This window comes from Neophocaena asiaeorientalis, unplaced genomic scaffold (genome assembly GCF_003031525.2).
Source record: "Neophocaena asiaeorientalis asiaeorientalis breed wild unplaced genomic scaffold, Neophocaena_asiaeorientalis_V1.1 scaffold302, whole genome shotgun sequence".
Classification (NCBI taxonomy): domain Eukaryota; kingdom Metazoa; phylum Chordata; class Mammalia; order Artiodactyla; family Phocoenidae; genus Neophocaena; species Neophocaena asiaeorientalis.
In genome coordinates, this window is record NW_020174038.1 from 933,076 (window position 1) to 948,702 (window position 15,627).

General features: G+C 43.5%; 1 protein-coding gene across 1 annotated transcript in view; it reads right to left on the reverse strand.

The window, feature by feature from the left end:
* OVOL2 (ovo like zinc finger 2) overlaps positions 1–906 on the reverse strand; it is a 28,008-nt gene extending 27,102 nt beyond the window's left edge. Inside the window, exon 1 of the mRNA XM_024753721.1 lies at positions 840–906. The gene's annotated coding sequence lies outside the window, so the exon portion shown is untranslated. The remainder of the gene's footprint in view (positions 1–839) is intronic.
* Positions 907–15,627: the final 14,721 nt, after the last annotated feature.

Sequence of the window (15,627 nt, forward strand, 5' to 3'; positions counted from 1 at the left end):
CAAGCAAGGCAGAAAATAGCTCAGTTCCTCTGGACTTTGTGGATCATTCCCCGGGTTTGTTGAAATCTCGGTGTGCGGAAGGGGGAGGCCGCGGGAGACTCCCCACGATTCTGATCTGGTAAAGAGGGAACTTGGGAGCTTCAGCTCCCCCTCATAGACAACAGTCCCCCAAATAAACACAGTAAAATTAAATGTTAAAATTCATGCATCTTTAGAACGTTATTTTGTGCCGTACAATCTAAGAAAAACAAGTCCGCTTGTTCCACCCCAAGAGTCGCCTTACCCCAAATAAACACGATGGAAAAAAAGCCAAGGGCTGGCTATGCAAACACAGCTTTGAAACAAATTTCTTATCCTCGCCCACTCCCATTATTGCCTCCCCTAACCGTTTGCTCCCCAAATTCTGAGGCTGAGAAATACTTTCCAAGAAGCCAGTGAAGATGGGCTACATATCCCCTCACTGCCCCTACTGGGGAGGTGGCTGGAGAGCTTGGTATTTATTTTGGGTTTGGGGTTTTTTGCTTGTTTGTTTGTTTTCATCTACCTTTATACCTGGAGGGCCGAGGATGGGGGAGAGGGTAGAGAAGGAAGGGGAGCTGGTAAAAGAAAGATGCCAAGTTTCTAAGAGCAGCTGTACCCGCGTTGCGGGATTTGGGGGGCGCGCTGCGGGTCCTACGGCCTCTGCTCGGTGTGCCCAGGGACGCATAGCACCGCCTCCACGGCCGTGGCGGCCACCCCCTTCCCGGGGTGATCAGACGTGTGCCAGCTCCGGGGGCTGCGGGGACGCGGCCGGCCAGGGGTGCCCTGGCGCCAGCAGCTCGCCCATCCGCCCGACTCACCTGTCTGTAACCTGACCCGTTGCGCGCCCAGCCCACAGGGCGGGAGAATCAACACAGCGGTTTTCCCCGTCCTCTTCCGCCCTGGAATGGCCTTTGGGGACACAGCAGCCTGGTAACGGATTTCTTGGCTCGGCTGGAATACTCTCCCTGCGCTCGGAGACGGGGCGCAGCTCGGCCCAGACTGCTCAGGGTGCAGACGCGCCCCGCCTCCGGAGCTGCCCTCAAGGGGTCACCCTCTCTGGACTCTTCCCTGTCTGGACTCCAGATTTTCTCTGAGAACGACAAACAAAGAAGGAAAAAGACTTTGCGCCGGGTGAGCCAGGGGAGGAGGAGGAAGACATTTCCATAGCGGCACAAGGAGACCAGGCTTCTTTCTCGTCCACGAGGCTGATGGCGCAGCTTCTGGGAGAGACTGCGAATGTATTTTTATCCGCCAACAAACTGGAGCCTTGCTAGAAAGAGAGAGCTTGGCTGAATGAAAGTAAAAATAGAGTAAAACTGTGAAATCACGGAAGTATGTCCCATCTCATAAAAAGCTTAAAAACTTCACTTCATTCAAAATTCCTTATTTTACAAAAAAGACCCCATTAACAGAGCTTTTTTTTCTTCTTCTTCACCTTTCACTGGATTTCAGATCACCGAGTGCCTGAGACACTTTGTCCATTATTTGGAAATATTATAGAATGATAGGATCTAAGAATAGAAACCTCAAAATGCAGCACAACCTTCAGAGGATTGGAGGTGAAAATAACAGGTATAATTACACTTTTATTCAACCAATTGTTGTATGCCTGCCTATTCTGATATTTGCTGGATATTTCTTTGGAAGAAGGGAAATCTAATGTGTTATCTTTCGTTTTTGTGTGTGTGATCAGACTTGAGATAGGTTTATCAACAGTATTAACATTTTCAAAGAAACAGTTTTGCCTTTGTTGACTTTTCTCTAGTGTAAGGTCAGATTTCTAAGTATTATGAGAGGTATTGATAGAGTATTGCCTAAAACTAGGATAAGAAATGGTAAAAATAAAAAATAAAAAAATAAAAGAAAGAATGAAGCCAATTCTTTTTTAAAATCTCAAAAGTTTGGAGTTGGAAGAGACGGAAGACACGCTATGGTCCAGAGCTCACCCAGTATTGCGGGGAGGAGGTGGTCCCGGCAGAGTGCCCTTGATAGGTGTGTCGCCAGCCCTGCTTAAATACTTCCAGTGCCAGAGAGCTCATTTTTCCAAAAAGCAGCCTATTCTCTGGTTAGACAACACTGATCTTGAAAGCTTTTCCTTCTGCTATATGAAAATCTGTTTCCCTGCATTTCCATCTACCCTCCCCATTCTGCCCTCAGGGGCTGCTGGGCCCCCTCCCCCTGATAGTTCTTCTAAAGCATGCAAGCACCATAGGTGTTCTCACTTAAGACTTGTTTTCTCCAGTAATGTATGGTGAGATTGAAATAGACAGGTACAAACCTGCTCCGTGGCATCCTTGGAGCAGACAGTTACGAGGAGAGGTTAGGATGTCAGGAAAATATTCCTTAAATTTTTTAAAAACATTTTATTGAAGTATAACACAGTGTTAGAAAAAAATACACAGATCATAAGTCCACAGCCAGATAAATTTTCACAAACCAAATTCACCTTTGAACCAGCACCCCAGAACAAGACAAAGCTGCCGGCTCTCAACATTCCATTCAACATTAGACCAGCTTCCTTATAGGTTCAATAAGGCAAAAAAGAAGAAATAAATGTATAAGGATTATAAAGGAAATAACAAACCAACATGATTTGTAGTCAGTATGATTGTCTATGTGGAAAACTCAAAAGAATCGTCAGATAAATTATTAAAATTAGTAAGAGAGTTTAGGGCTTCCCTGGTGGCGCAGTAGTTGAGAGTCCGCCTGCCGATGCAGGGGACACGGGTTCGTGCCCCGGTCCGGGAAGATTCCACGTGCTGCAGAGCTGCTGGGCCCGTGAGCCATGGCCGCTGAGCCTGCGCGTCCGGAGCCTGTGCTCCGCAATGGGAGAGGCCGCAACAGTGAGAGGCCCGCGTACCGGAAAAAAAAAAAAAAGAGAGTTTAGCAAGGTTGTTGTGTATAAAATCTGTGTGTGTGTGCCTGTGAGAGTGGATATGTGTTGTGTCAATTGCATTTCCATATGGCAGTAACAGAAAAATTAAAAGTCTAATAAAAAAATTGACTTACAACAGCAACCAAAATAAAAGTGCCTTGAAGTAAATTTTTTTAAAATATTGTGCAAGTTCCTTGTGGATAAAATTAGAAAACTTTTTATTGGAAGACATTAAAAAAGATACTAATCAATGGAAAGATTTACCATACTAATGGATTGGAAGACTCCGAGTCAAAAAGAGGTCAAAAATCCCCAAATTCATCTGCAGATTTAATACAATTCTTAAAAATACTTGGGGGGAAAAAGATCTTTTTGTGGGGGCTGACAAAATTATTCTGAAGTTTATATGAAAGAATAGGCAACACACTCCCGAAAAAAAACCGAGGCGTATAGATTTGCTCTATCAGACATCAGTAGTAATTAAAAAAGTGTGCACTGGTGCACAGATAGACATTGGTGCACAGGCTGACCACCATTACAGAACAGAGAGCCCAGAAACAGACCCACACATATGTGGAAATTTGATTTATGAGAAAAGGCATGGCAGAGCAGTGGGAAAAGATGAGTCATTCAATAGGTGGAACTGGAACGTTGGTTATCCATTTGGGGAAAAATAAAGGAAATTGACTAACACACACACAGAACAATTTCCAGTGGATTAAACATTGAACTATATATGTATAATTATACATATATATTGGTTTGACCAAAAAGTTCGTTTGGGAAAAATCCGAACGAACTTTTTGGCCAACCCAATAGAGAGCTAGATAATGTAAAAGAATATATTTATGATATAGGGTAGAGAGGAATTTCTTAAGAAACAAAAAACAGACCATAAAAAATTTGATAAGTCTGACTGCCGAAAAATTTTAAAGGTACCAACAGGCACAATAAAGAGAATAAGCTAAACAACATACTGAGAGAACTTTTGCAACACATTTATCTTACAAATGCTTAGGATCCAGAATATATAAAGAACTCTTACAAATGAATATGCAAAGACAAACTCAACAGAAAAATGTCAAAAGACTTGGATAGGCATCTCCCAGAAGAGAAAACGTGAATGGCTCATCAACATATAAAAAATACTCAATCTCATTAATAAACAAGAAAATACAAATTAAAATGACAGTGAAATGCGATTTTATGTTTACCAGGCTGGCAAAATGTTAAAGTTTGACAATACTAAGTGTTGGTGAGGATATGGACCAATGAAATTGTTCAAACGTTGCTAATGTGTATGTACATTGATTCAAACATTTTGGAAAAGAGTTTGACTTTACCTAGTCAAATTGGACATACACATATTAAATGACCCAGAAATTCCACTTCAGGTTTTGTAATCTAGAAAAAGTCTTGCACTTTTGCACCAAGAGTCACAGACAAGAATATTCATCATAGCATCATTCGTCATACTCAAAAAAAATAAAAACCTCAACACAACCCAAATGACAATCAATAACTGATTGGATTAATACATGGTGATAAATCTGTACAGTGGAAAGGAATGGCTCACAGACACACACATTAACAAAAGTAAATCTCAAAAGCATATCGTTGAAAGAAAAAAGCAAGTTACAGAAGAATTGTACTATAAGATTCAAATGATTTTTAAAAACATCAATGTAAACAATATATTGTTTAGGAATACAGACACTTGTTAAAACCATTAGGCAACAAGCAACGACTTGGAAGAATCTCTAGAGACTATGCTGAGTTAAAAAGGAATCCCAGGGACTTCGCTGGCGGTCCAGTTGTTAAGACTCTGTGCTTCCACTGTAGGGGACACGGGTTCGGCCCCCAGTTCGGGAACTAAGATTCCCGCATGCCGTGTGGCCTGGCTGAGGAAAAGAAAAGAAAAAAAAAGTAATCCCAAAGGTTACCCACTGTATGATTTCATTTATATAACATTCTTCTTATTGTTTACTTTTTATTTTAAAAAGTTTTATTCCATTTTTATTTGTAGTAAAGAAATGCAGGAAGATAAAATTTCAGTTGTTCTAACAGGCTTACCAAAAGGCCATTGTAACCCTTGACAGTTTCTTAGAGACAACAAAATCTTTTCTGGTTGTGCTTGTTTGTTTAGTTTAGAAACTAAATATGCTCACAGTGATACCTATGTATATTTGAGTTTAGTGCATTATCTTTTAATATCCTACATGGGAAAATAAGGATTTAGGGCAATCTCCCTTCAGTCTCTGATCCCTCTGAAATTAGTTATTTTCTCTTTAAAAAAATTAATTTTCCATCTTTATATTACTTATATATTTTGTATTATTTTGCTCGGGCTCCATAACATTCTTCTTTTTTTTGTAAATCTTTTATTTTTTGCCCTATACTTTTTTAAAATATAAATTTATTTATTTTATTTATTTTTATTTTTGGCTGTGTTGGGTCTTCGTTGCTGTTCACGAGCTTTCTCCGGTTGCGGTGAGCGGGGGCTACTCTTCGTTGTGGTGTGTGGGCTTCTCATTGCAGTGGCTTCTCTTGTTGAGGAGCATGGGCTCTAGGCACAAGGGCTTCAGTAGTGTGGCACGTGGGCTCAGTAGTTGTGGCTCGTGGGCTCTAGAGTGCAGGCTCAGTAGTTGTGGTGCACGGGCTTAGTTGCTCCGCAGCATGTGGGATCTTCCCGGGCCAGGTTTGAACCCGTGTCTCCTGCATTGGCAGGTGGATTCTTAACCATGCACCACCAGGGAAGCCCCCCCATAACATTCTTGAAATGACAGCATCATAAAAATGGAGAAAAGATTGGTTGTCAAGAGTTAAGGATTTGTAAAAGGTCAAGCAAGGGATCCTTGTGTGATGGGACTGCTCAGTGTCTGTAGTAGCTGATACACGAACCTGCACCTGTGATACAATTGTTTAGAATCAGAAACACACACACACATACACTCACACGCCAGTGAGTACAGGTAAAACTGGGTAGATCTGGATAAGACCTGTGGGTTGTCTCAGTGTCAGTATCCTGCTGATAATACCCTCTCTCGTTCCGTAAAATTTACCATTGGGGAAACTGGATGAAGGGCACACCACTACATGTGAATCTGCATTATCTCAAAATTAAAGTTTAATTAAAAAAAATGGAAAGTTGCTAAGAGAGTTGATCTTAAAAGTTTTGATCACAAGGAAAAAAAACTGTAAGTATGTGTAATGATGGATGTTAACTAAATTTATTGTGGCAATCATTTTGCAATACATACATATATCAAATCTGCCTTGTACACCTAAAACTGATAGAATGTTATATGTCAGTCATTTCTCAATTTTAAAAAACAGTAGGCAAAGCAAAAAAATGATTGATACAAAAGTCAGGTGAATGCTGCTCACTTGGAGAGAGGAACGGGTCTGAAATTAGGGTGGAATAAACAGGGAGTGGGGCGGGCGTTCCAAAGTACTGGTAATACCGTATTTCTCAACCTGGGAAGTGAGAATAATTGTTGTTGTTATTTAACCATGTATACATATTATACACATTCTTGTCTATGTAATATGTTTGACAATATTTTTAAAACTAAAAATCCAAACCAGCTGATGTAGCGCGCATGAGCCCTGCTTGAGGAAAGCTAGTAACTTGGCACACCTTCCCTTTTGGGTAATTTTCCCTTAGGAGTCTCACCTCCTCACAAGGGAGCCAGAAGATTGCTTTCTCAGACTCTCTCGCCGCTGGGTGCAAGCCTGTGACCCGGGATCCATGACCGGGGGTTCACACACACACTGGGTTTAGCACTAGGAGCGGGGGTCAGAGTCCTGGAGGCCCGTCCTGTGCTCAGCGAGCGAGGATGGGACCCCGGGCACGCGGACCACGGCGACAGAGCCCCTACTGGAGACGCCCGGAACTGCAGTCTGAGCATCGTTTCTGGCGGCTGGCTTCGGAGACTGATTCTATGGTCTCCTGGAGATTCCACGAGCTACCTAACAACCTTCCATAAATTCCTTTTCGCATTAAACAAGCTAGAGTGGAGTCTGTTGCCACATCTTGGGTCATCTATTCTGCAACTGGCGTTGTCTCCAGGACCTCATTAGGTTGTCTTCCAATCAATGACAAGATTATGAAGTCTCATTCCCACGCTACTATAACTCAAAATAAAAACAACACGAACCACAAAATATGTATCCTTATTTTAAATCTTTGCTTTCTAGAATAATTTGCAAGGTTCTGGCTAAACTCCTGGACGTGAAACTTCTCTCTCTCTTCTCTCAGCCCCTCTCATGCTCTTGCTTTTCTGGTGCCCTAAACTGACACCTAATCTGCCTCTAGTCCTGCACTGTCCAAAACGAGAACCACCAGCTTGTCATATGCGGCTGCTGAGCACCTGAAAGGTGGTTGGTCTGAACTGAGATGTGCTCTAAGTGTAAAATACACATTGGACTTTGAAGACACTACTGGAAAAAGAAAAAAGACTGCAAAATATTTCATTAATAGTTTTGTATATTAATTTATATGTAGAAATGATAATATTTTGGATATATTGCATTAAATAAAATGTATTATTACAATAGAGTTCAGGGTTTTTTGTTTTGTTTTTTACTTTTTAATGTGGCTACTAGAAAATTTAACGTGACATCTGTGGTTCGAGATGTAATTCCATCTGACAGTGCTGGTCTAGACTATTAATGACCAGCATGAGGAGCCTATGCTGTTCTGGACGGCTGTCCTTCAGCATCCCCACGTGTTCCTGGTCAGCATTGTGATTTGGGGTGTGAGAGGGAGGTCGCATTGAGAGACCAGGACTTGGCATTGGACCATGGCTCTGCCACTGACACACTCCAGGGACATAGCAAAGTCATTTCAATTCTCTGAACCTCAGTGTGTTCATCCCTAAAATGGGACCATAACATGTCTCTTACCTACTTCACACAGTTACTGTGAGTGGGATCATATTTGTGAACGTGCCTGTAGGAAGCATTTTCCTATTGTTTAAATGCCAATGACCAATGTTAATCGAATGCCTTCTCTAATCCAGATGCTGGGTAATATGCACTAGCCACGTTGTTTCACTAAGCAACCATCTGTGGGAGAGAAAAACTCTTTTTATACCCACTTCACAAGTGAGAAAGCAAAGGTTTAGAAAGGCCAAGGACCCCTTCTCTCGAGCCCCTCGTTAGAAAAGCACCAGATGCCGAGAACATCCATCCTACGCTCAGCAGAAACCAGCAGTGTGTCCATCAGGGTCCCCAGCCAGCCTGGGATGGGCCATGCGGGGGACCCCCCTCGCCTGAGGGTTACTCTGTCTGTAAACACACTCAGAATCTTCCAAGAACAAGATCTCAGTGTCTCTTCCACACTAATGAGCTCTCCCTGCTCCTGGGCGCACCTGTGTCTGGGGAAGGGCAATGTCTACCTGTGGAGGTCACCTGGTGTTTCCACCTGCCCCCCGGGCATCCATTCCCCTGTCTTCCAGTAACTGAACATACGGTTCTGGACAGGCTGACTCTACGCCTCCTGCGGGAGGCGGGTGCTTAACTCGGCTAATTAGAACCTTCAACTTGGCCACAGGGCAGAGATCCAAACTGAACCAGTGCTGGACAGGAGCTGTTGCCGAGACTCTGATTCCCTTGAGATTGAGGGAGCATGCGACACTAGCCCGGGGCAGGCAACCACCTTTGCCACCACAGCTGCCTGAGAATGCTGCCAACACAGAGGAAAGCAAAGCCAAAAGATGGAGAGAGCCAGACTGGGTCCTCATGACAGCCTGAAGCAAATCTACCCCTGGAAACGTTGAATAAATTCTCTCTTTCGTATTTTTGCTCAAGCCAGTGGGAGTTGTGCTTTCTCACTTTCTACCAAGAGTTTCAACTAAATACCTAATAAAAATGACACTTGTTCGCTTCTCTGCTGTCCTGTGATTCATGGAAAAGACAGTGTGTCCCTTCCCCATGAACCACAAGCTGGGTCTCCAAAGGTCACCAGACCACAATGACTTCTTAGCTTACTCCTATGAGACAGAGGGCATGCTTCTGTAAATTAAGGACGTACATGAGAAACAACAAATCTCCGTCATTTGGGCACCATATAAATATAAATAGATAAATGGCTTGGGAGTAAGTCGATTATCATTGTGAGTTACTGATCTAATCTTCTAAGATGCTTACAGGTGTGTACGAATCCAGATTTACAACTCAGGTATAGAGACAACGTCACAATTTTATTTTCTTTTACCTGACTCCAAGCTCCCATCCCAATGTGGTGGGTTTGCCATGAAGCCACCTTCTCTACCTTTTCTTCTAGATCCTGTCCCCAGTGAGGGGCATGAGGGTCCTCACTGCTTCTGGATCCTGGGATGCAACCTCCCTGCTCTCCCTCGATCCACACCTCTCCCCCCAACTTGTGAGTTTAGGTTTTCTTTAAAGACTGCAAGAGAGATGCCTCAAAAGCCTTTGCTTTTTCAAGCCAGACCTCCCCAAGGACTAGAAAGCACCAAGGAACATCTACCTGATTGGTACTGATGGAGGAAAAATTACTACTTAAACATAATAAAAGTTAATATCTCAATAATTTTCCCACCACAAGGCTTCCCAGCAATGAACTCAACAAGGCAAGGCTCTGGGGCTGTTTGAGGCGTATTTACTGGTCTCAGGTAAACACGAACATGGAAGCCCCAGGTGAGAAAGTTGTTTTCTTTTTAATTCTCTTTGACCTTTCTGATTAGGTCCAGGAGAAAGTCTCAGCTTGGTGCTAATAGGTCTTTAACTCCTTTCTAGTACTGGCAAGACTCCCCTGTAAGGAGCAAGCCAACCTCAGGCTTTGATCCTCTGTCAGGCAAGCAATGGGTACCTGGTTAAACTTTAACAGCATCCTTCTGTTGGTCTATATTGCTATCTATATTTTCAGCTTTCCCCCTGTTTATGGCAAGTGACATTGGCTTTCTATTTCTTGTAGTGGTGTGAAATGTCCTATTTATTTATTTATCTTTATATTCTATTAGATTATTTTATTTAATTTTTGAAATTGAAGTATAGTTGATTTACAGTATCATATTCATTTCAGGCATACAGCATACTGATTCAGTATTTTTACAAATTCTACTCCATTAAAAGTTATTACAAGACGATGGCCAGGGGAAAGCAGGGAAGGGGGTGGTGGTGGGATGAACTGGGAGATTGGGATTGACATATATACACTAATATGTATAAAATAGATAACTAATAAGAACGTGCTGTGTAAAAAAATTAATTTAATTAAATTAAAAAAAAGATGATGTCTATAATTCCCTGTGCTGTACAATATACCCTTGTTACTTATCTATTATATACATATTAGTTTCTAGTCCTCAATCCCCTATCCCTCTCTTGCCCCTTCCTGCTTCCCCCTCCCCTCTTGGTAACCACAAGTTTCTTCTCTATATCTGTGAGTCTGTTTCTGTTTTGTTATATTCATTCATTTATTTCATTTTTTAGATTCCACATGTAAGTGAGATTGTGCAGTGTTTGTCTTTCTCTGACCTACTTCACTAAGCATGATGCCCTCTAGGTTCATCCACGTTGTTGCAAATGGCAGAATTTCATTCTTTTTTATGGCTGAGTTAAAATTTCCTTTTTATTTATTTAGTTATTTTTATATTTTATTTTATTTATTTATTTTTGGCCGTGCTTGGTCTTCGTTGCCGCGCGCGGGCTTTCTCTAGTTGCGGTGTGCGGGCTTCTCATTGTCGTGGCTTCTCTTGTTGCAGAGCACGGGCTCTAGGCACGCAGGCTTCAGTAGTTGTGGCACGTGGGCTCAGTAATTGTGGCTCGCGGGCTCTAGAGCTCAGGCTCAGTAGTTGTGGCGCATGGACTTAGTTGCTCCACGGCATGTGGGATCTTCCCAGACCAGGGCTTGAACCTGTGTCCTCTGCATTGGCAGGCAGATTCTGAACCACTGTGCCACCAGGGAAGCCCTAAAATATCCTTTTTAAATACATTTATTTAATGATGAATTACTTAAAGATAAGTATTAGGTAGGTAATATGTGTTCATCTAGATTATCTAAGAAGCAGATACCAAGAAGGAATTAAATGTGCAAAAAGTTTATTAGGGGATATGCCTGGGAGAAAACGGAAAGGAGGGAATTCCCCTGTGGTCCAGGGGTTAGCACATGGCACTTTCATTGCCTGTGGTCCTGGGTTCAATCCCTGGTGGGGCAACTAAGATGCTGCCAGACATGTAGTACGGCCAAAAAAACAAAAACAAAACAAAGCAAAACAAGAGAGGGGACTGGGAAATTTTGGAGAACTGTCCAACCAGGCTCCAGTCCGGACCCCAGTGACAGAGAGTGGGAGGGAGGGAGGCTGGGTGGATGGTCTTAGACAGCCGTGAAATTCTAAGGCCTAGCTAGCAAGGCCTTCAGGGAGTCCTCAGCCAAAGTCACCTCTCAGAGGGGCCTCCCGGGGGTCGGCGGCAGCCTCAGTATCCCTGCTGTGCTCAGTCACCGGCTGGAGCAGCCCCTGCTTCAGAGCAGCAGCTGAGGTCCAGGGCCAATCACACTCCTGCAGGTGGGGACAGGAGAGGCATGTTCTCACAGCCACCATGTGATGGAACGATGGTGCATACATAGAGCTAAGATACCGCAGGCTGGTGTTGGAAAGAATGATTTGGGGCCAATGTAGTTCTAAAGGGAGGCGGCTTTTCAAGTGGGGGAGCTGACGCATCCATGTCCTCTCCTCGGCTGAAAAATGCCCCAGAAACCAGGAATGTGATATTATTTGGAAAAGGGGTCTCTGCAGAGGTGATTAGGTTAAAGATCTTCAGATGAGGAGGTTATCCGGGATTATCTGCTGGGGGGAGGGTAAATGCCATGACAAGTGTCCCTGTAAGAGGAGACAGAGCGGGGCATCACACGGACAGAGGAGGAGACCATGTGCGCACGGATGCAGAGACTGGAGTGATGCGGCCACAAGCTAAGGAACGCCAGCTGCCCCCAGACCTGCAAGAGGCAGGAGAAGTCTCCCCTGGAGACTCCAGAGGGAGGATGGCCTTACTGACACCTTGATTTCAGCCCAGGGATACTGATTTCAGATTTCTGGCTTCTACAACTGTGAAAGAATATATTTTGGGGACTTCCCTGGTAGTCCAGTGGCTAAGACTCCACGCTTGCAGTGCAGGTGGCCTGGGTTCGATCCCTGGTCAGGGAACTAGATCCCACATGCCGCAACTAAGTGTTTGGATGCAGCAACGAAGATCCCCCAAGCAGTAACTAAGACCCAGCACAGCCAAATAAATAGATATTTAAAAAAGAAAGAAAGAAAGAAAGAATACATTTCTGTTGTTTAAGCCACCAAGTTTGAAAAAGAAAGAATACATTTCTGTTGTTTAAGCCACCAAGTTTGTAGTAATTTGTTATAGCAGCCCCAGGAAACCAACATCCACCTTCCTTTCCTTCTTTCCTCCTCTCCTTTCTTTTCTCCCTTCCTTTTGTGCTTTTTCCTCCTAATTTCTATTCTCTTTAACCACCTTCTGGATTTGTTTTTTGTTGTTGTTGTTTTTGGGTTTTTTTGTTGTTGGTTTTTCTTTTTTTTTTTTGGTTTTACTCTTCTTTTTACTGAATCAGCATGAGTAATTTTACTTGCTAATTAATGCACCTTATAAGTCTATTTTCAAGAGAATTTTATGACTGGCTCTGAATGTTTCTTCTGTTTTGTTTTCTCGTCTTCTGATTTCCTTCACTTTTCCTAAGTAGACCGTCTATTATCAAAAGTCCCCAAACCTGGAAGTCAATAACACATTAATTTCCCCATCTTGCTAGGTGATGGGGACCCAAAGGGGAACAAATCTGGGCTCCTGACCTCAAAGAGTCACATCGAGAAGAAGGAGACAGAAATGTAAATTTAAAATGAGTCCTAAGTCTTTCACGTGCTTCGATAAAAGCCTGTCCTGGATATTGCTGGGCAGAGGATGTAGTTAATTCTATCTCAGGGTGAAGGGTAGGGACTCTCCCTTAGAGGAAGTGACCTGGAGTCCTGATTTTAATCCACAGTGGCCACAGTCCATCATTGTTGCATATTTATGACCTACCAAGTGCCAAGCAATGAGCTACTTAGGGAACCATGGCTGACACAATGTGGCCTACTAGATATCCATTCTCCATTTTTTCCTTGGTGACAGACCTCCAGTTTCATGTGGCATAGTAATGTACCAAGCTCCACTCTCTTTCCCAGCCTCCCTTTCAGCTAGTTATGGCCATGTGACATACTTTCATCCAAGGAGTCCCAAGCAGAACTCGGCTTGGATATGATATCTGGAGGTGTGGCAGCCATCTTATGACCATGAGGACGGCAGCATAATGATGAAAGCCCATGTGCCAATGTTGGCAGAGCAGAAAGAAAGAGCATGGGCCTTTGAAGGAATCCTTGAGCAGCTGAAGGAATGCCTGCAACTGTTCATTTTCATATTCTTTATAATGAGAGGAAAATACCCTGTATTGTTTAAGCCACTGCTGAGAGAGAGAAAGAGAAAGGGTGTGGGGAAGAGAGTCTATTTATAATAAAGAGTAGGTTTGTTTCACAGCTGAATGACTTTGAGGCTTTCTCCTTGGTACTTCACCAAGTCCCCTGCTTTGGAATCCTAGCAGGCTCTGCAATAGCTTTGACCAATAGATATGGTGGAAGTGAGGTTGTGCCAGATTCCAGACTGAGAAGTTTTATTTCCTGTCTCATTGAATGCTCACTCTGGGGGAAGCTAGCTGGCATGTAAAAAGTCCAAGTATCCTGAGAGGAAGCCCGAGCTACCTATGGAGAGAGGTCACACGGGGAAAGCGAGATGCCTGGCCAATTCCAGCTGCTCCAGCCACTCCAATCTGGGGCCAGGCATGTGAGTAAAGGCAACCTAAGCCCTGGGCACCATCTGACTACAACTGCCCGACTGAGACCACTAACCCCCAGAACCGTAGGAGATCATAAATAGTGTTTCAAGCTCCTCAGTTTGGGGGTGGATTGTTACACGGCAGTAAGTACCCAGGACAGGCAGACACTATTATTATCATCATTTTTTGAGTTGGGGAGATGGAGAATGAGAGCGCTTCTCCAGTAAGGTCAAGCCAAGATGTGGCCAATCTGATACGAGCTCTTGTTGTCTGACTCTAGTTGTCCTGGTTTGGAGAACTTGAAAAGAAAGATGTGACCAATAGTGTCAGGGAAGTGAGGGCAGAAGAGCGTTCCCTGTTTTGGAGGATCTTAGGCTGAGCAGGTCTGAGAAAGGAACACGGGCAGATCCAGACTGCATGGTGCAAGGCGTGAGCAGAAACTAAGGATGTGAAGAAACAGCAGAGACAATTCCTTCAAGATGCTTGGCTGTGAAAGGAAGGAGAGAGACAAGTTCATATCTGGGAAGAGCATCCAGTGTAGGAGGGATTATTTTATTTAACCTTTTCATGATAGAAAATTTCAAATATACAGAAAGTAGAAAGAATAGTATAGGGACTTCCCTGCTGGTGCAGTGGTTAGGAATCTGCCTGCCAATGAAGGGGACACGGGTTCGAGCCCTGATCTGGGAAGATCCCACATGCCGGGGAGCAACTAAGCCCGTGCACCACAACTACTGATCCTGCACTCTAGAGCCTGCGAGCCACTACTACTGAGCCTGTGTGCCACAACAACTGAAGCCCGAGCGCCTGGAGCTCTTGCTCTGCAACAAGAGAAGCCACCGCAATGAGAAACCCACGCACCGCAATGAAAAGTAGCCTCCGTTCTCCAGAACTAGAGAAAGCCCGCATGCAGCAATGAAGACCCAACACAGCCAAAATATAAATAAATTTAAAAAAAAGAAAGAATAGTATAATGAAGCCCCCAGTACCCCTCATCAGCTACCACTAATCCTCCAGTGGCCCCTCTTCCTTTATTTATGCCCCCACCATTGGGCTCATTTGGAAATATATCCCAGATATATAATTTCACCTGTGAGTATTTTAGTTCATATTCTTAAAATATAAGGATCGTAAACAACATAACCACAATCAGTTATTACTGACGTGTCTCACAAATCTCTTTTAGATTTCTTCTCCATCTCTTTTTTCCCCCCTTGCAATTAATTTGTTCAAGAAGCCAAGTCATGTATCTGGTAGAATTTCCCACAATTTGGATGTGCTGATTCTATCCCCCTGGAGCTAACATGTTCTGTGAAGGGGTTGTTGGATCTAGAAGCCAGGTCAGACTCAGAGCTGGTTTTTTGGCAAGACTGCATTTGAATTCTTCCATCAAGCAGCATAAAATATCTTGTCCCTCGTTTTTGTGGTTTTAGCAGCCATTGATGAGCATCGTCTATATCTGTTATTTCATAGGGATTTACAGATTGTTATCCTCTAATTCTATCATTCCTTCTTTATTAGCTGGAATGTTGCATAATGAGAAGCTTCCCCATGTCAAAAATGTATCCTTGAGATACAGTTTACAGATAAAGTAAGATAAATGCTTTATTCTGTCCACAGTGAGGACACATTTGACAGTCCTCTTGTCTTCAATGTTCTTCTTGTTCACATCCTGCACCAGACACTCTACAGTCCTGCATTGTAATCACTCCATCCCCAGTACCCTTGATGCTTTGGTCCTCTCTCCCTTTGTCCTACAAATCTGAAAAACTCCACCCTGAAAGTCCTGTACCATCCCCCTTCTCTGGCCCTGGCCCTGAACTGGTGAGCGTTGCTGAAGAAAAATGACCAACCAGGGCCGGCTGGTTTCACAAACCCCAGCCCCACCTTCAAC